The sequence below is a fragment of the Aotus nancymaae genome, unplaced genomic scaffold (assembly GCF_030222135.1).
Source record: "Aotus nancymaae isolate 86718 unplaced genomic scaffold, 86718_ANA_hifiasm-v0.15.2.pri h1tg000057l, whole genome shotgun sequence".
Lineage (NCBI taxonomy): Eukaryota > Metazoa > Chordata > Mammalia > Primates > Aotidae > Aotus > Aotus nancymaae.
Window position 1 is genome coordinate 11700302 of NW_026988471.1, and position 22277 is coordinate 11722578.

Sequence of the window (22277 nt, forward strand, 5' to 3'; positions counted from 1 at the left end):
AAAACCACTATGCCATTCACTGGTCATCTATTCAAGGCTTTTTCAGAAGAAGGGAGAGCACAGAGTGCTCAGGAACTGCTCCTCATGCACCTAGAGGGCAGGTCCTAAAGGTGTTGGTAAACCCAACATGATTGCATCCCACATGGTGCCACCCGCCCAGCCCTTCCCTCACACTGAGAACCCTGGGCTACAACCACAGGACTTCACACACTCTTGCTCGAATGTGCTTTATCGATGTCTCCCTGCAGCTTCATGTACTATTCTCCTTGCTGGGACCGTTTTCCTCTCTTCTTCATCCATAACCTTTTACCTTCCCTTCAAGGCCCAGCTTAACTATCACTCCCACCGTGAAATCTGCTTGAATGCCACCAGACAGAATAAGTCACTCCCCTTGTATATCCCTCCTTGGCTCATCCTTTAAACTTTTTTTGACAGGTGTCTCCATCATTAAACTATGAACTCTGTGAAAGCTTTTTCTTTTGGTGAGGAAGTTTAGGGGTCATGATATTTTTGAAGAAAAATGCAAAGCTTATGTCAAGTCCACTCATAAAAATTAAAAACAAATGTCTTTTGGAAAAAGATGGAAGAAACAGTGATTTCTGAAGTCAGAAAGTGGAATACTAAGTAAAGACCTTTGGTGGCTGAATAAAAGTAGAATTAACAAAAGGGAAGAGAAAAGAAAGACTGATTTGTCTTTGGTACTATAAACTGCAATTACTACGTTTTTGCAAAAGTAAGTGCAGTTTCGGATTATGAATTTTAAATCATTATAACTAGGCTCAAACATATCATTATTAATCAAAATGAGAAACATTACAATCAATACCTTTTTGCCAATGAGAAGTTTGTTTATTCCTGTAGCATAAAAATCCACGCTTTGGGATTTGATGAACGCTTGGAAAGTATTTTCTGTGTCCTGCTGGTTGTGGAAGCATTTTTCTGGCAAAAAGTGGTCAAGATGCTTGAAAAAGTGGTAGCCGATTGGCGAGAGGTCAGTTGAATATGGTGGATGAGGCAGAACCTCATAGCCCAATTCATTCAACTTTTGAAGCATTGGTCCGGCATTTTCATGGAGAAGAATTGGACCCTTTCTGTTGACCAATGCCAGCTGCAGGAATTGTAGTTTTCGGTGCATCTCATCGATTTGCTGAGCTTACTTCTCAGATGTAATGGTTTCACCAGGATTCAGAGAGCTGTAGTGGATCAGACCAGCAGCAGACCACCACACAGTGACCATGACCTTTTTTGGGTACAAGTTTGGCTTTGGGAAGTACTTTGGAGCTTCTTCTCTGTCCAACCACAGAGCTGGTCGTTGCTGGTTGTCATATAAAGTTCACTTTTTGTTGCATGTCACAATCCGATCAAAAAGTGATTTGTTGTTTTTTAGAATAAGAGAAGACAATACTTCAAAATGACGATTTAAAAAATTTTCACTCAGCTCATTAAGTACCCACTTGTCAAGCTTTTTCACCTTTCCAATTTGCTTCAAATGCTGAACAATCGTAGAATGGTTGAGGTTGAGTTCTTTAGCAACTTCTCATGTAGTTATAAGAGGACCAGCTTCGATGATTGCTCTCAATTGGCTGTTGTCAGTTTCCTATGGCCAGTCACTCCACTCCTCATCTTCAAGGCTCCCTCTTCTTTTTGTGAAACTTCTTGAACCACCACTGCACTGTATGTTCATTAGCAGTTCCTGGGCCAAATGCCTTGTTGATGTTGCAAGTTATCTTTGATGCTTTACAACCCATGTTGAACTCAAATAAGAAAATCTCTCAAATTTCCTTTTTGTTTAACATAATTTTCATAGTCTAAAATAAATATAAAATAAACATAAAGCAAAAAACATAAAGCAAGAAATGCGCATTAAAATGATGCATAGCATCACCACATTTGTTTAAGAATGTATTCCAATATCAAAGGGCTAATGGCAACAATGCAAAAACCACAAGTACTTTTGCACCAAATCAAAATAACGTGGATGTCAATTTGGTGCTAGATGGAGTAAGATGGAACCTGGCCTGATCCCCAAGACCAAGACATTTATCTGCCTGTAAAGAGTTTCTGTTGGACAAGAAAATGATGATAAAGGAGGTTTATTGGTCCCCCTTGGGATGCTGGAACAGGATACCACAAATTTGGTGACTTAATTTATGTTTTCATAGTTCTAGAGGCTAAAAGTTCAAAATCAAGGTGAAACAGGGTTGGCTTCTTCCTGGCTTGCAGATGGTCACATTCTCACTGTCCTCATGTGACCTTTCATGCTTGTTTGCACATTCCTGCTGTCTCTTCCTCTTTTAGTAAGGACACAGGTCTTATCAGATTAGCATCCCACTCTTTTGACCTCATTTAAACTTAATTAAACTGGTAGAGGTTGAGAAATTACTTAATGGGTGCAGTTATGCTATTCAGGTGATGGGTACCCTAATAGCCCTGACTTGACCACCATGCAATCTGTACATGCAAAGAAATTGCACTAATATCCTGTAAACTTATATGAATAAAAAATTAAATAAGCTTAATTACCTCCTTAAAGACCTTATCTTTAGATACAGTCACGTCGGGTTAGGACTTCCACATGTGGATTCTAGGCGGACAGAATTTAGTCCATAACAACAGAGGACCACTGAAACTGAAAAAGGGGTGTGATTCATTCCAGCTGCTGCACTGCGGCAGCTCCCAAGCAGTGGCACTGACAAGCTATGTCACCAGGCAGAGGCTGACGCAAAAGAGCAACCCAGGGGACTAAAGGCCACATTTATAGCAGCTTAGAAGCTGCCTTAGCCTCATGGTGTGGCTCCTGAGCAGGTTAAACAGGGTTGGGCAAGGATAAGAAGCCAGGGACACAGCAGGGGTTGCTGAGTAAGAGTCAGGAGTTTGTCCTCCTAAGACCAGGGTAGCTTAGAGACATCATTATCAAATTTGTGTCTCTGCTTCCTAGGAGACATCGGGGCACAGAGTAGGTGTTTAATTATTCCTCAACGAATTTCAGATGGCTAAATATTTGAGAACACAGGGAGCTCCCCACCACTGGGGACTTTCAGACAAAGGCTGCGTCCATGGGGCTATGAAAAGTGGTTGTGCATTGAATGAGACCTTGAAAATCTTGTCCTGGTCTAATACTCTGACTCTTTGTTTACATAATAAAGTGGATCGTAAAAAATCCCCATCTCTTTCTACAGCCGAGTACATTTTCCTAGTTTACACTGTAATCTTGTGAGCTATGTTTGTATTTTGCATATGAGTTTGCCTCATTTTTGGGTGGCATTTTAAGGGGATGATGACTCATAATGTTCCTTCATTAGAAACATTATAAAGCAAGATAGTTTTGTATGACCCTATATCCTTCTGATGTACATATGTAGACTGCATTAGTAATATCTCGTCAGTAGCCTTTCCTTCTTTCAACTGGGTCCATAGGTGAACTCTTTCTCTGAGTGGAGCCCCAGGGCTGCCCATTGCCCTGTCTGGCAGTGGTGCACAGAAAGTTATGGACCATCAGCCCCAGATCTTTCTAAGAGGATTGCTGAGCATATCAAGAGTTAAACTAGACAAAGTGGACCCAAACATAATAAGACAGCCCATTAGAAACATTTTCTGTGCTTACATCTTTCAGACATTTATCATAAATTAGAGATTTTGAAGAGAATGAGTCATAGAAAAAGAAAAAAATAATAACCTGGTTCGGCAATCAGCATATTATATCTCCCCAGTGACTCATAGCATCAGACTCAAGTCAGGACAAACAGAGTTCCTGTCAGAAAGAAGTGCAGTTAAAAATAAAAGCAAAAATAGGAAGGGGTGGGCGGCGGTGGTGGTGGGGGGGTGGTGGGTTGGAAACAAAACCTTTTAAACTGTGCCCAGAACTCTCCCCAGACTGGATCCCCTAATGAGGGATTTGAGGTGCAAATAGGCTGGAAAGCCTGAGTCGGACAGCAGGAGGAAGCAGCTCCCAGGGCGCGAAGACAAATAGATTTCTTAATAAAATCCTCCAGGAAAAGAAAAGCAGCACCAACCATGAAGTGTGGATTATTCGTTAAATATGAAAGGGGCCTGCAGGAGGGCCTCTCCTAATGTAAGCGAGGTGCAATTTGATGAAGAAACACAGGTTTCAGAGTTAAACTAACTTGCATCTTAATCATGGTTCCACCAAAATTGACTGTGTAACCTTGGCAGGGTCCTTGGTTTTCACATCTGTTGGATGTGGATGACAAGCCACGGTCCAGAGCTGTTGTGAAGATTAACTGACGCTGAGTGTGTAAAGCACTTAGCATGGTGTATATATTTACAGGAAATAAGACCGGCATTCAATAATAATTTGTCTTAAAACTATAGATGAAAATACATCTGGACAGAGGTTGCTGAAGTTTTAATTCAGATTCAGATAAGTGTCTATCAAGCATGTCACATAATCACAGCTTCATACAGGTGGATTGAACCCTTGCTGACTAAGGCCATGGTACCCTTGAACATTTTATTACAGCAGAAAAGGTTAGGCAGCCTTGGCTGGTCCAATCATTTCCCTGTTCTACATGAGTTCCTCTTCTTCAGTCTCTCCCCAGGCAGCCTAGCCAGCATTTTTAGTGCACATTTGGAAACCTGAAAATAAGTTTGCAGCCAGACAACCTTGGATTAAGCCTTGATTCTTCCATGTACTACCTAGGTGACACTGGCGAGATGTTTCACCTTTCTAAGCCTTAGCTATCTTACCTGTGAAATGAAGTAGGTAGCTACCACCTTAAACAGATGCTATGGAATTTTGAATGAAGAACTTGAAATGTCTAGCATAGTTTGTGAGCACAAAAGTAATTGACAGACTATTTTCTTTCCTCTCTCCTAACTAATGTATGCATTTTGTTAACTATAAGTAAGACAATCAACAGCAGAAATTATCTACTCGCCATTTACAAGAGAATATTTGGGAACAAGTTAGTTCAAGGTATAAGTGTTTACAGAAAAGAAGGAGCAAAGTGAATGTCCCACTCCTCAGGCCAGTATCTCTTAGTCTTTGTAATCTTCGTTCTCACGTTTCCAGAGAGGACAAAACATGTCCCTGATAAATGGGTTTGCCTGTGGTCCTCTCAGTCACCTATCCCAGTACACTGCTGTGAAAGGTTGTAGGCTTCGGAGACAGGCTTATGTGGTTTCTGTGTCCTAGTTTCCCGCTTTAAAGCTGTATAAAGTTAATCAAATCATGGAAGCCTCCATTTCCTCACCTACGATGCAGAGAGCTACTTCATAGGCTTGCTATGAAGAGCAAACCGCAGGACGGAAGAGCCTGACCTATGAGTCAACAGGGGTAGCTGCTGTGCGGCTGTCCCAGGCCATTCACCATTCTGCATTGTGTTTCTTGCTGCAGGACCCTGAACTTTGCTGTCTGCACTTCCTTTGAGAGCAGACACCTCTCATGAACTGCTTTGAGGATTCGTCCTTGTAAATAGATGGAGTATGGAATGACCTTTGTGACCCGTGTTTTGTGCCAACCTCCTATCTCATCCTGTGACTTAGAATGCCTAACTGGGAGTGCAGCCCAGTAGGTTTCAGCCTTAGTGTGCCCAGCTCCTATTCAAGATGAAGTTGCTCTAGTTCAAACACCTCTGACATCACAGTGTTTCACTCCTAGAAATGTTGATTACTTGATATAATAGGCAGCACTCAGTGTGGCAGATTATAGTCTCCATAATAATGATTGTGGTTCCACATAGTCTTCCAGAATTTTGTGATAAAGAAGCAGAGCAGATTACCCACACCGTGAGTGTTGACATATCTTAATGGATGGCCCAACGAAGAGGCATGGCCGAAGGGACACAAGCAGCTTCTAAAGCTGAATTAGAGAAGGTACTACAGTTTTAGCCTCCTTCTGTCTCTCCTCTCTCTCTCTCTCTGTCTCTCTGTCTCTCTTTCAGGGAACTCACTTTGGAGCCCTCATCTACCACATAAGAATTCCAGCAATCCTGCAACTATCCTGAAGCTGCCATGCTGGAAAGGCCAATTGGGAGACCACACAGAGACTGAGAGAGACTTCCAAGGACTGCAGCCAATCTGGACCCCCAGCAGTTTGAATCTCCCAGCAATGCCACCATAGAGGATAGGGAGCAAACACTAAGAAGATTCAAGAGCCAACTGGATGAGTTGGGTACATGGAAGGCATTGGGTAAGAACTTTTGCACTGAGTCCAGTCAACCCCTAGAAATGTGAGAAATAAAAATAAAATAAATACTGCTGTTTGAAGTCCCTGTGGTATAGGGTGACTTGTTATTCTGATACATGTAAGTGAAGTGCTGCTCTAACAGAATCTGACATAAGGCAGTGGCTTTGGGACTAAGTGACTAAAGGACTTGGAGATTAAGGGATGATGCAAAAGTTGAAAAAGCCTTAGAAAAACAGTGGGAGCTGAATGAACTCCAGAGAGATCATCAGGAAAGACTTAAAAGGAAGCGAGAATAAGGCAATTAGGAGTTGGAAGAAAGGAGACTTTCTTATGGAGTGGTAGAAAGTTTAACACTGCTACTTCCAGCTGTAAGGTGGAAAATAGGCAGTCTACCTCATGCCTTGGATGATCCAGCCAAGATTTCTAGGTGGATGTTGATGGTGCTATGTGGCTTCTTATTAAATATAGTAAAATGCGAAAGAGGATAGAATTAAAGAAAGAACTGCTAAATATAAAAACTAGGACCTGCCAGGTTTTGAAATAAAACTTTTTCTCATGGCCAGCCCTCCACCAGTGGGCAAACAATGCTGAAATTCAGAAATGACTTCTGGAAAGAAGACAAATTTACAATTTTAGGAAAATATGATGTAAGGGAGAATCTAAGGGCATCAAAGTAAAACATTTTAAGACCATAGAGCAATTTAAGTTATTGTCTAATAGACCCTTTCAATAGACAGAAATCCTTCCACAGTTCTTGAAGGTATGACATGAAGATTCTATTCGTTAAACAACAGTTTTTCTAAGACTGTTAAGATCATTGACCCACCGCAATCCCCAATGGAGTCCATAGCACAGAAAGAATTATCTTCAAGAAATGTATGGAGTGGTTTGTATCTAACGAAGCGAATTATACATTGATTCATTGAAAACCCAGAAAGTTTTTAAAGGCATTATATTAGTTTATACTGAAAGGGCTATCAAAACTAAGAAAACACAAAGAGATATCAAAATCCTTTGCTTCTACAGGCACAAAACAGGCTGAAAAACTATCAAGTAGAGAACATATGCTACATTCTTCAGAGCTATATACTATGAGAATGATTTCCAGACATTAGAGCTAAGCTCTAATCAACTGACAACTTGCTTTCAGATACCTGTTGGCCATGAGAATGCCTCCTTGGAAATATGTTTGTTTAAGTCCTCTGTTCATTTTTTTAATTGTTCATTGTGTTATACGGGGTTGGTTGGTTGGTTGGTTGGTTTTGCTACTGAGTTATGGGAGTTTCATATATATTTTGAAAATTAAATCCCTTCTCAGATATATGATTTGAAGACATTTTTTCCCCATTCTATATGTTGCCTTTTATTCTGATGACTCTTTTCTTTGCTGTACAGAACGTTTTGAATTTGACATAGTTGCCCTTGTCTAGTTTTGCTTGTATTGCCTATGCTTTTTGTGTCACACCCAAGAAATCATTGCCAAGACTAATGTTAAGATGCTTTTCCTTTTTTTTTTTTTTTGAGATTGAGTCTCACTCTATCACCTACGGTGGAGTACAAGGGTGTAATCTTGGCTCACTGCAACCTCTGCCTCCCAGGTTCAAGTGATTCTTGTGCCTCAGCCTCCTGAGTAGCTAGGGATTCAGGTGCCTGTCACCATGCTCACCTAATTTTTCTATTTTTAGTAGAGATGGGGTTTCACCATGTTGGCCAGGCTGGTCTTGAACTCCTGATTTCAAGTGATCTGTCCACCTTGGCCTCCCAAAATGCTAGGATTGCAGGTGTGAGCCACTGTGCCTGGCCCCCTATTTTTTTTTCTAGAAGTTTTACAGTTTCAGGTCTTGCATTTAAGTCTTTGAAACATTTTGAGTTTATTTTTGTGTATAGTATAAAGTGATAGTTCAATTTAATTAAATTAATTAATTAATTTATTTATTTTTGAGACAGAGTTTTGCTCTTGTTGCCCAGGCTGGAGTGCAATGGCATGATCTCAGTTCATTCCCAGGTTCAAGTGATTCTCCTGCCTCAGCCTTCTGAGTAGATAGGATTATAGGCATGTGCCACCATGCCCGGCTAATTTTGTATTTTTAGTAGAGACGGGGTCTCCATGCCGGTCGGGATGATCTCGAACTTCTGACCTTAGGTGATTTCCCCTCGGCCTCCCAAAGTGCTGGTATTACAGGCATAAGCCACTGTACCAGATCCCCAATTTTATTTTTGACATGAAGATATACAGTTTTTCAGCACTATTTGTTAGAGACTATCCATTCTCCATTGTATACGCTTGATACCTTTGTCAAAAGTCAGTTGACCATACATGCATGGATTTGTTTCTGGGCTCTCTATTCTGTTCCATGCGTTTACATGTCTGTCTTTATGCCAGTATCAGACTAATATCTGGAGCTTTTAATATATTTTGAAATCAGAAATTTTCAGGGAAATGAAAGTCAAAACTACCATGACATATTACTTCACACCTGTTAGTATGGCTAATTTCAAAATAAGAAATAGAAGTTAAGTGTTGGTGCAGATGTGGAACCCTTGTACACTGTTGATGGAAATGTAAAATGGTATAGCCACTAAGGAAAACAGTATTGATGTTTCTCAAAGATTAAAAATAGAACTATCATATGATCTAGTAATCTTATATTTGGTTACATATTCCAAAGAATTGAATCCAGGATCTTGAAGAGATAGCTGAACTCCCATGTTCATTGCAGCATCATTCACAAGAGCCAAGATATGGAAATAATTGTCCATTGATAGATGAACAAATAAGGGAAATGTGGCATATATACACCATGGAATATTATTCAGCCTTAAAGAAGGAAATCCTGAATCCTGCTATTTCTGACAACATAGAACTACAGGACATTATGCTGAGTGAAATAAGACAGTCACAAGAGGACAAATACTGTAAGATTCCACTTTTATAAGATGTGTATAATAGCAAAACTTATAGATATAAGAATACAGTAGTGGTTGTTAGGGATTAAGGGGATAGAGAAAACAGGAATTTGTTTTTCAATGAGTTTAAAATTTTAGCCAGATGAAGACATTCTAGAGATATGTTGTACAACACAGTGCCTATAGTTAACAACAAGGTCTTATGCACTTTAAAATTTGTTAAGAGGCTAGAACTCACATTGAATGTTTTTGCCACACTCACACACAAAAGACCCCAAAACACAGGGACACAGAAAACATTGGGAGGTATCAGATTTGTCTATTAACTTGATTGTAGCGATGGTATCCTAAGTGTTTACATATTTACAAACTCATCAAATTCTACATATTAAATATCTACAGTTCTTTTTATTTGTTTATTTATTTATTTATTGCATTTTAGGTTTGGGGGTACATGTGAAGAACATGCAAGATTGTTGCATAGGTACACACATGGCAGCATGATTTGCTTCCTTCCTCCTCTTCACCTATATTTGGCATTTCTCCCCATGCTATCTCTCCTCAACTCCCCACCCTCCACTGTCCCTCCCCTATTTCCCCCCAACAGACCCCAGTGTGTGATGCTCCCCTCCCTGTGTCCATGTGCTCTTATTGTTCAACACCCACCTATGAGTGAGAACATGTGGTATTTGATTTTCTGTTCTTGTGTCAGTTTGCTGAGAATGATGGTTTCCAGATTCATCCATGTCCCTACAAAGGAAATGAACTCATCATCTTTTATGGCTGCATAGTATTCCATGGTGTATATGTGCCACATTTTCCCTGTCCAGTGTATCATCGATGGGCATTTGGGTTGGTTCCAGGTCTTTGCTATTGTAAACAGTGCTGCAATGAATATTCGTGTGCATGTGTCCTTATAGTAGAGTGATTTATAATCCTTTGGATATATACCCAGTAATGGGATTGCTGGGTCAAATGGAATTTCTATTTCTAGGTCCTTGAGGAATCGCCACACTGTCTTCCACAATGGTTGAACTAATTTACACTCCCACCAACAGTGTAAAAGTGTTCCTATTTCTCCACATGCTCTCCATCATCTGTTTTCTTCAGATTTTTTAATTATCGCCATTCTAACTGGCGTGAGATGGTATCTCAATGTAGTTTTGATTTGCATTTCTCTAATGACCAGTGATGATGAGCATTTTTTCACATGTTTGTTGGCCTCATGTATGTCTTCTTTTGTAAACTGTCTGTTCATATCCTTCACCCACTCTTGAATGGGCTTGTTTGTTTTTTTCTTGCAAATCTGTTTTAGTTCTTTGTAGATTCTGGATGTCAGCCCTTTGTCGGATGGGTAGACTGCAAAAATTTTTTCTCATTCTGTTGGTTGCCAATTCACTCTAATGACTATTTCTTTTGCCGTGCAGAAGCTGTGGAGTTTGATTAGGTCCCATTTGTCTATTTTGGCTTTTGTTGCCAATGCTTTTGGTGTTTTGGTCATGAAGTCCTTGCCTATGTCCTGAATGGTTTTGCCTAGATTTTCTTCTAGGGTTTTTATGGTGTTAGATCTTATGTTTAAGTCTTTAATCCTTCTGGAGTTAATTTTAGTGTAAGGTGTCAGGAAGGGGTCCAGTTTCTGCTTTCTGCACATGGCTAGCCAGTTTTCCCTACACCATTTATTAAACAGGGAATCCTTTCCCCATTGCTTATTTTTGTCAGGTTTGTCAAAGATCGGATGGTTGTAGATCTGTTGTGTTGCCTCCGACGCCTCTGTTCTGTTCCATTGGTCTATATCTCTGTTTTGGTACCAGTACCTTGCTGTTTTGATTACTGTAGCCTTGTAGTATAGTTTGAAGTCCGGTAGTGTGATGCCTCCCACTTTGTTCTTTTTGCTTAGAATTGACTTAGCTATGTGGGCTCTCTTTTGGTTCAATATAAAGTTTAAGGTGTTTTTTTCCAGTTCTGTGAAGAAGGTCATTGGTAGCTTGATGAGGATAGCATTGTATGTGTAAATTACATTGGGCAGTATGGCCATTTTCACGATATTGATTCTTCCTAACCATGAACATGGAATGTTTCTCCATCCGTTTGTGTCCTCTCTTATTTCGTTGAGCAGTGGTTTGTAGTTCTCCATGAAGAGGTCCTTTACATTCCTTGTTAGCTGTATTCCTAGGTATTTTATTCTCTTTGTAGCAATTGTGAATGGCAGTTCATTCTTGATGTGGCTCTCTTTTAGTCTGTTATTGGTGTATGGAATGCTTGTGATTTTTGCACATTGATTTTGTATCCTGAGACTTTGCTGAAGTTGCTTATCAGTTTCAGGAGATTTTGGGCTGAAACAATGGGGTCTTCTAGATATACAATCATGTCGTCTGCAAATAGAGACAATTTGACTTCCTCCTTTCCTATTTGAATACCCTTTATTTCTTTTTCTTGCCTGATTGCTCTGGCTAGAACTTCCAGTACTATATTGAATAGGAGTGGTGAGAGAGGGCATCCTTGTCTAGTGGCAGATTTCAAAGGGAATGCTTTAAGTTTTTTGCCCATTCGGTATGATATTGGCTGTTGGTTTGTCATAAATAGCTTTTATTATTTTGAGATACGTTTCATCAATACCTAGTTTATTGAGGGTTTTTAGCATAAAGGGCTGTTGAATTTTGTCAAAGGCCTTCTGTGCATCAATTGAGATAATCATGTGGTTTTTGTCTTTGGTTCTGTTTATGTGGTGAGTTACATTTATAGACTTGCGTATGTTGAACCAGCCTTGCATCCCTGGGATGAATCCTACTTGATTATGGTGGATAAGCTTTTTGATGGGCTGTATCAATTATACATCAATAAAGCTGTTTAAAAAAAAACTGACAGCATGTGCCAGACTTGATTTCAGGAATCATACAGACCAACAACTTCTATGTGCACCACAGTATTTCCCCTTTGAAAGGGAATGCCTATAGTGGTTGTCCTATGCTTGTTGTACTTCTCTACGTTAAGTGTAGAGAGGGAAGGGGGAGGATAACTTTTCTTTTGTGATCTGAAAATCGTAAGTCTTTATATCAAGAGGAGTCATTCTCATGGAACTTTACTTGAGGAAGAGCACTCTGGGAGCCTCATCACACCTGGAACTAATTGAGATATTAAAATTCTGTCTGTAAGACCTCAGCCTGATCCCATCATGAAATAAGGCTCTAGGAGGTCTTGAAGGTAAGGGTTAGTGTATTTTTAATGTGTAAGGAAAGTAGATTATTGTGGCCAGAGGGAAGACTCTGATCGATTGTTATTTTTTCAGAAAATGGTCACACATGGCCTTTCTGGAATTTTTCTCATCCCTTAATCAAGAAGTGGAGCCTATTGACCCTCAACCTTGAAATTGACTGGGACTTTGTTACCACATTGCTCTTAACATCACCATGCTGAAGAAATAGCATGGCAAGGCCACCTGGTGATAGAGAAACATAAGATGCCTAAGGAGCTCCAGCTGTCACTTTTCCTGGATATTTGAGTTTTCCCAGTCCAGCCAGACATTTGATAGGACAAAACCCTCAGGTAAGTATAGCCTTATCCTCTGTCTGACTATCACAAAATGAGAGACCTTGGTTGAGGACCACTTATGTGAGCTCAGTCACCCTGCAGAGATGCGAAAAAACTAAGAATATGATTATTGTTATTTTAAAATCACTAAGTTTGGGTTAATATGTATGCAGCAATAGATAACCAGGACACAAAGATAGACTGTAAAAAATAAAGAGGGAATGGTTAGACTAAAAACATCATGATCAAATCAATGAAAGATGGCTATCTGGGGAAGAGAGGTTGCACAACAAAATGAAACAAGCAAACAAAAAAGCATGGGTGATACTGGTAAGAGAGAAAACCATATTAAGGGGAGTTATTTGAACATTTTGTGTGAAATAGCAGAAACTGGAGATGAGTGAGCTGACTTTGGAGGCAGGAAGGAAGCTCATGGGGAATTCTAGGAAAACAGAATGATACAAAGCAGAATCCTCAATGTCCCTACCCAAAACCTAATGAAATTAACAGAAATGAGAAAAACCATTTTAAAAATTAATTCTCCAAGAGCAATACAAAAATAAACGGAGCAAAAATTATTATTATTCATTTTATAAAAGATAATCTAGAAACAGAGAGACAGGGGAATCTAGAAAATGGTACACAAAGTCTTTTGTGAGAAGACATCTATAGGTAAAACTGCATAAAATTCTCTCCAGTTTGGAAGGCCATCCTGGGTAATTTTATAAAATGTCCCTTTAATAATAGAAGCCCCTTCCCAACATCATAGATGAAAAAATTTTCAACACAGGAAAATCTGTTAGTGCTCATCAATTTTCCCCTACACCTCGAGGATGAGGGAGTAGAAACAGAGATTGAGCACAGCTATTTCCAATAATAAACAGCATCAAGGTAAGACAAAATCTTCATGCAATTTGGTTGTCTCTTGACAAAGGAAATAATGTGGAAGGAAGTAAAATAAATAAATAAATAAATAAATAAATAAAAGAGCCCTATATGGCCTTTCTTCCTGTAGCACCTTGTTCAAATGATAAGTTTAACTCATTTTTCCCACCTCTAGCTTGGTCAGCAGGGATAACAACATGGAAGAGCTCAGGAGGATGGCAATGTGAAATGCAGTAGCCATCAGGTGATGTCTGCATTAGCAGAACGATCCAATATAAACACAATTTCTCTGCTCACCTAAGAAGGACATACCTTGCAGTGCTCATAATAAACTCTATTATAATAATAAAATTATATGAAACTGAGTAGAAAACAACAAATCAAAACAGTCACAACTGCATCTGAGGCTGCCTAAGAAAACAGAAACCTACAATCAGACAGCAGTAACCAGGTCACAAGCTGAACCTCTAGTAGAATAAACAAATAAGCTTCCACTAAGATAGGCGGGTAAGCAAGAAGAATTTGTATATGCTATATATGCACAAAGAAGCACCCACATAGAGCTGCTAATATCAAAGATGAGTAAAATGAAAACAAGAGTCATGCCACTGTTAAAAATTATGAAATATAAAAACATAAGAGGAGAAGAAAAAAAGCTTGCATATAAAAAAGAAGAATTTCTTCTAGAAAAAGGTATATACCAAGTAATAGAATAAATATTCTCATAAAACGCTTTCTCAGAAGAACTTATAAAAACACCAAAACTACAATTAAAATAATGAACATATTTATATAAATAAAAATGAAATATAAAATATAATACCACCAAATTAATTTGCAAAAGTAGTGAAAGTATTTGAATATCAAGCAATAGCACTGCAGGTTAATAAACATGCTTTAGAGGGTGAGGAAAAGAGAAGATGTCAGTTGAAAATCAATGCTGTGTTATGGAAGAGAGAACTGAAATAATCATAAAGATTGTCATTAGAAAGCAGGGCAGGTTGACAACAATTTCAAGGAAGATGGCAGATAATGGAAGTTATGCATCAAAGAAGCAGCATGTGAACATCTGTGTCCTTGAGAAGGAGAAGAGAAAATAACAGAACAGATAAAGAACACTCAGAGATAAAGAAAAATATTTCCTGAAATGAAACATTTACCAAACCTTCAAATACAAAAAAACATTTACATTCACATATGTAAAGGGAGTAAAAGATCCCTTGATCTGACATGAATCTCAGCTCCATTCTTTAGTAGCTGTGACTCTGGGCAGGTTTCTCAAGCTGATTTTTTAATCTGCAAACTGTGACTATTAAAAATCCCAGCTTCACGGTTTGTTGTGAATGGGAATGAAATGAGGTAATATATGTCATATACTTAGGTGAGTTACTGGTACAGAGGATATTCTTTTCAAGTGTCAGCTATTGTTTGTATCTTGGCAAAGTTCCTGAATATTATAGAGGAAAGAAAGAATTCTGTAAGTGTAAAAAAAAAAGTTGCGTTACATTCAAACTTCTACATTGTATCAGTTAATGCCAGAAGACAATGCAGGAATTCCAGCAGAGGCTCGTGTGGTGGAAATTGTATGATCTGTGAATGGCAGCCTGGTAGTCATTCAGGTATAAAGGAAATCAACAGGCATCCTAAAAATTGCTAGGATACAGAGACTGAAACCTTTTTGAAAAAGCTCACTGATGAAAATGAGCAATTTATATGGTAAAAAAAAACCAAACTAACAGAATGGAAAGACCTTGTATGAAAGGATTGACAGTAAGTACTAAATCCATTTAAATATAAAACCAGAGTGAAATAATTGAGGCAATTATGGTTACCTAAAATATATGTTATATTTTAAAACAGAAAAAAATGTTTTTTTCATTATGAATAAAAATAACTAGAAAACTCTGATGGACCCTGGAAAGATGTTTTAAAACAAATATTAGGAAGTTGAGAGGGAAAAAAGAATGTGTAAATTTCCTATTTCCCTATGTTCACAGTGGAAGACCAAAAAGTGGCACGTTTATTGGAAAAGTTTATTTTTGTATATAAAGATAAACCCTAAAAAAAAGATGCAAAATCTTTTTAAACTTTGAAAAAGAAACTGCAAATTAAAAACAAAAGAGAAACAAATGTTTCCTCCAAATTCCAATCTTTTTGAATGAGATGAAATGCACATTTTTCTATGCATAGGCTAAGATCTGGAGAAGTGAAGGTGAGCAGTGACGGCTTGGAATCAGTGGAGGTGGTAGGATAGGAATGGGCTTTTTATGTCCTTCTTTCTGGTTATTTATTTTGTTTGTTTTTGTTGAGAAACAAATCACAAATACAGACTAGTATGAAGAATAAGGTGAGAAACTGCTAGATATCTATTATCCTGAATTGACAGTTTCACATTGTGTTATATTTATTTCAAGACCTTTTTAAAGAAATAAATAAATCATCACAGATTAATCACACTCTCCATCTGCCTTCCTCTTTTCACTCTTCTCTGAAACAGACTCTGTGAAGAACTTGTGTATATCTGTTGAACCAAATTATAAAGTAACATACATATGTCCATGAACAACATAGCTATTCATATTTGAGAAATATATTTGAAATCACTGGATCTTTTAACACTTACAGAAATAGTATCATGCTATATTATACTGTTAAATGCATTTTTTTAATCAAACATGCTTTTTCATTACATTTTTTAAAGAACATGTGTAGGAATTATTTTAAGGTAAATGAAATTGTCTGGTTAAAGGAAAAACATGTACAATATTGCTAATTGTTGCCAAGTGGTAGCATCAATAAATTTTGTGTAAAATAAGTTTGTGAATACAGAAAATGGATGAATTTCTAGGAAAATATCAAGAACAGAAATGTATTTCAGAAAAGATATTATCGACACAAAGAAACAAATATCATGGTTTTTTAAATATGGGAATATGGGACAATTCCCCTGTCGCATACACACCCATCCATACTCACACATCACAGCACATGCTAAGGAGGTGTTGCACAGGCAAATTGTTTTTACATTTTTGAATGTTATGTGACTTCAGTGTGTTTAAATTCTTCTAGCCACAGAGAAGAAAAATGTTCAGATTCTTTTTACCAAGCCAGCATGAGGTTAAACCTCAAATCTGAAAATGACCACAGAGAGAAAACTACTGATGAATGCCACCCATGAACATCCATGTAAAAATCCAAATAAAATTCAAAATTATAATTCTATAGTGTATTATATTTTTAAAGTATATATATAACTATATATAATATTTATATGTATTTATGCATAATAACATTATATATGCAAATATGTAAAACACATGTGTACAAATATACACAGGTATGTATATATGTACTTATGGATATCTACAGATATGAATATGTACATTATTCTGTAGCACACCATTTAAATATGCAGAATGTGCTCTGTGTATCTTGTTATATGGGTAGCAAGTGACTTGGGTGGTAATCCAGAAGTACTTGGCAAAAAAATAATGAGGAAAGTGTGATCAATTCTTAAGAGAAAAGACAATTGATAGAGACAATCCAAAAGGTGAACCAGTTTGGTGCATTCAGAAAGTTAGACATACAGCCACCACATGACAAACAATTCCACTCTTAGGTGTATGTCCAAGGTACTTGAAAATGTACATTCATAGAAACTCGTACCAAAGGTTCGTAGCGGCATCATTCGTAATAGCCTAAAAGTGGAAACAACCAAATGCCCATCAAGTGGCTAAAGGGATAAATAAAATGTGGTACATTTACTTAGTGGAATATTATCTGGTGATAGAAAGGAACAGAGCCTGGATACATACCACAGTATGGACGAATCTGAAAAGTATGTTAAGTGAAAGAAGCGAAGCACAAAAAACCATGTATCTTGTGATTGCATTGTATGAAATGTGAAGAACAGGCAAATGCATAAAGGCATAAAGTAAATAAGATGTTGTCAGGGTCCAGGTGGTGGGTAGAATAGAGTGTGACTGATAATGGGTACAGGGTTTCTTTTGGGGGTATGAAAATACTTTAAAATTCAATAGTAGTAATGATTGCAGAAGTCTGTGAATGTGCTAAAAAAATTGATTGTTACACACCAAAAGGATGAATTTCATAACATATAAATTATACTTCAATACTATTACTTTTTGAATTTCCAATGATTATTTTGTATAACCTGATAAATTGATTCCAAAAGACATACGTAGAAAACTAAGAACAGCCATTTATATTTGAGAGAAAATAAAGTGAAAGCACTTGCCCTAGCCAAAAGAAAAAGTAATCAATATTTATTATAATAGTTTAAAAAGAATGGTATAGTATCAGTTAAGTATGGCATAGTATCAGTTCAGTAATAGAAAAACGGAGTTATGATGCAAGATATAGAATCCAAAGTCAGACTGGCACATGTATGAAAACTTGCAATACAGGAAGTAACATTTAAATCAGATGGGGAAAGGATTATGCAATACTTGGTGTTGTAAAATCTGCTCTTTACATAAGGGAAAACCGATGCCTCTATCCCAAACTGCATAAAATAAATATGCTTCTCAGATGATTAAAACCTAAAAAGCAACAGACTTTTAAGTCACCTGGAAAAACAGATTGTAAGTTAACATTATGACCTTGGGCTTGGCAATAAAGAATTTCTTAAATAAAACATATAACTCTTAAGAAAAATCATTGATAAAATCAACTACCTTAAAATGGAAAATTTTGTACAATGAAAGACAAGGCAGCTTTTTTAAATTAAAAAAGCTACAGGATGGCAGAAGGTATTTGCCATTTATATCACCAACATATAATTGATGGCTATTGGACATGCAAGAAAATACTAGAAACAGCCTAGTTGTCCATTATCACAAAAGGGATGAAGGATAAGTAAAGTATACAATAAGCCAATTGCAAAGAATAGTACACCTCAGCTAAAATGAAAAGGGAGCTATATATTAATGTAGATCAGTTTGTCAGTATAAAAGTTATTTTACTTATTCACCTATAATCCTTTTACTGATTTTAGGATCTCTCTGATCTATATTTCCTTACAATCCCATAAAAGACTATAGGATATCTTTCATTGTGATATTGAAAATTGTGATTCCTTTATTCTACCTTTAAGAATTTTGTTAGGAATATGTTAATTTTATTACTCTTGACAAAAAGATTCATTTTGATTTTTTCTCTTTTCTAGTTTGTTCTGCTTTCTATTTCATTAAATTCTTACTTTTGTTACTTTCTATTTGTTTTGATTGTAAATAGAAAAAAAATGTTTATTCCTTTTTCCTCAAGTAAATACAGAAAATACAATTGGAAAAAAATGAGCAAAAGTCATGAACAGGTGTTTTACAGAAAAAAAAATTCAAGGGACCAATCAGCATAAAAAATGTGCTCAATATCGCAAATCTTCAAAATCCATGAATTGAAATCATAATTAGACACCACCATCTGAAATGTCAAATTAAAAAAAGAAAAAAGACAAAACCAAACAACAAATCTATCGAGACCAGTGGTGGTGAGAATGTGGAATAACTCTCTAGGCTGCTAGTAGGAATGTGAATTTGACAGGTAACTTAGAAAACCTTGTGGTAGTATCTGCTGAGACTAAACATATGCATACCCGATGATTGAGCAATTTCCCTTTTAGAAATATGCCCTCAAGAAAATGCACACATACGTACACAAAAAAAATGGCACAAGAACATTCTTAGAAACATTTTTCATAATAGCTGCAAAATGGAAACAACACACATAACCTCCCATGATACAACAGATTCATTGTTGTAAAACCACGTAAGGTAATACTATGGTGCAACAGCAAAGTTTTAACTATTGCTCTGTGAGACATCAAGGATAAAACTAACAGACAGAACGTTAAGTAAAAGAATATTGCTAACCCAAGGGAGTACATGGAGTACAACTTCATTTACATCAAGTTTCAGAAATGGCCAAACCTAACTATAATAATTTAAGTAAGAATCGAGGTTATTTTGGGAAAGCTGGTATAATAAATGGAATGGGGAAAGAGGATACTTCTAGGTCCTGGTGATGTTTGAGCTTCTAATTTCTGTTGTAGTTTTCATGGGTCTGTTCCTTTAGTAAAATTTACGGAGCAACATACTCATAATTTTTATACCTTACCGTATTGTTATGTTTTGATTAATTTGATAAATCCCCTTTAGGTATGTGCTCTTGGGTGATTCCCCTAATCACAGCAGAAAGATGGGAGTTGAGACTCAAAGACTGTAAGTAACTTGGCCAAGACTCATGGCTTGACACAGATCTTCTAACTCAAAATCGTGTGTTCTTCTCACTACCCAACTATTGCTTCACACTTCATCATTTTGCAGATGACTGTGTGTTGATGAAAGGCTGCCATAATTTGAAGCCATGAAGAAAATGAAATAATATCTGCACACGTGCACAATCCTCAGCTGCCACGGCCATTCCCTCAAGCTGCAGCCTGGCAGGAAATTATCAGTGCTAGAAGAGTTAAACTGTAAGCTCACTTGAGATGTAGTGGTTCAAAACCCTTGCCAATAACTCTTTATTATGTGCAGCATTTTCAAAGCAAAATTACAACATGTTAGAAAGTGAGTGAGGCACATTACTGGTGATGTCATCAAAGTAATAACTGCTAATGACCCTTTTACTCCTGGGCATCGCCTGAGGCCACACTGACAGGAACAGCTGATCTGCTTTCTGCGAATCTATTTGAATGATCCAGAAGGCATCCTGAAAGTTGTGAAAACATAATGTGAGAAAATGATAGATCAAAGTTTGAATATAATGCAGGGACGACAGAAAGGAAAATGTACTCTCTATTGTGTAATGGGCATTTTCGCCGGAGTCTGAAGAGCTTTGGTAAGGGGTCACAACAAACATATATTTAAATGATGACATTTCCTCCAAAATAAAATAAACAAATAAATATGTAGAATGTAAAACTTTTTTTTTTCCATGGAAGAGTTTGGAATGCCCTTCCAAACTCTCATCATTCACTGAGATGATGGGTCTCTTGTTATTAACTGAGACACTAAATTTGAGGTGACAGTCCTGTTCTGGAAGCAGAAACATTACCAGTGCTGCTCCTTCAGAAGCTGACTTATGATGTGACAGTTGGTGATGAGTTTCTCCCTCATGGAGATGCTCTCTCACAGGGACTGCCGTAACATACTTGAAACGGCCACTTACCCAGGCTTACTGCAATAGCCCCTTCGTTCATCTTCCCTTAGTTCTTCTTTAACCGGTCCATTCCCCTGGCTTCCACAGAGAAACCATTCTATAAACTGCTCGTGTGTCAGCTGCTCACCAGCTCAAAAACCATTCAGAATCCCACACCTTCTCCCACTGTCCACAGAATATTGTCAGTACTCCTTCTAAGAGAATTCAAAGCAAAATGACATCATCCTATATTTCTAGCCTTCCCTAATAAATATTCATACAGACTACCTACTGCTTTCTATACAGAGAAGCATCTCAAGGCCTCTGAGGTCTGCTTGGAATTCTCCCATCCACCATCATTTCTGCTGCCTATTCATATTCCACCCATAATTTATTCACCAAACATTCCTTGAATGAGTGCAAGGTGTCAGATACCTCAGTTCCAAGGTCCTTTCTTTTGTGAAGTTTTCTTTGTAAGTTCTTCTTTCTGAGCTCTCACTCTAATTGGGACATTATTTAATTATAGCCTATATTGAGCAATATTCATGTCAAATGCATTTCTGTTTCTCCTAGTGGATTTGGAGCGTATATCTTGGAATCACTGCCACCTGGCATGCTATCTAGTACATTATAGACAATAATTTTTATTGACTGAATCATGTTGAAATCATTCCTCTATGTTCTAAAGAATTAATACTTTAGTTTCTGTATTCCCTGCTTACATTTTAAGATAATTTTATGGGTTCATTGATAATTATTCCAGGATTTATTAAGATCTTTAGAGAGCATCTCAGAATGAGATTATAATTCTGTCTCAGAGCAGGGATAAGACTGGTGCTGTAGAAGAAAGGAATCCTAATTTTCTGCTCACATCCTGCTTCCGCAGAGTCAAGGTACAGGACCAATAAAGATGTAGCACCCTTATCTCCTATGAAGGGAAAATCTTGCCTCCCTCGTCTCACCAGCTCTTGGTAGAGCTATTAGGAGACAGGTTTCAGATGCCAGCTCTTCTAGTGATTTTCTCAGCTGCAGAGAGCCACCTTGCCCAAGGCCATGCCTTTCCATGTGTGACCCACATCCACGACTGATCGATGCAGGAGCTATAAAGGCCCAGCCACTGCAGCCCAGTGCAGGGGAACTCGACCATCTTAGATCCAGAGCTCTGCATGAGACTGGCTGAGGTTGTGCCTGCATAATAGTTCAGCTTTCTTTTTGTCCAGTCCTACTCCCTATGCATCTCCCTTTAGTGAGGATTGATTATAAGAATACTCTGATAAACACTCTGAACATTAAACTTCATCTCAGAGTCTGCATCCTGGTGAACCTAAATAGTATCATTAATGCAAGTGGGGCTAAGATGGAATTTCGGAGCTGGATGACTCACCACCCAGCCAGTGGTTAAGATGCAGTCATTTGTGGTCGGTGGAACATAACTAGTCCTGGTGCAAGGTGGGAACTGCTTGGTAAAACTTCGATGAAGGTGAGCTTGAAAGCTATACCAGTGGAAGGGAATGCACTCGCTGGTGCAATGCATGCTTTTCAATGCATTTGAAAATTATGGGAGGAATGGGGACTATAAGGGCAAAGAGGTTGTATGACTATTGTTAAACTCTATTAAAGCTCTAGAAAAAACAAAAATAAGGTTAAGTGT

The 22277-nt window shown here is 37.8% G+C and overlaps 1 pseudogene; it reads right to left on the minus strand.

Moving 5' to 3' along the window:
- Window positions 1-794: 794 nt before the first annotated feature.
- The window catches only part of LOC135269627 (histone-lysine N-methyltransferase SETMAR-like), a 32071-nt pseudogene continuing 10588 nt past the window's right edge, over window positions 795-22277 (minus strand).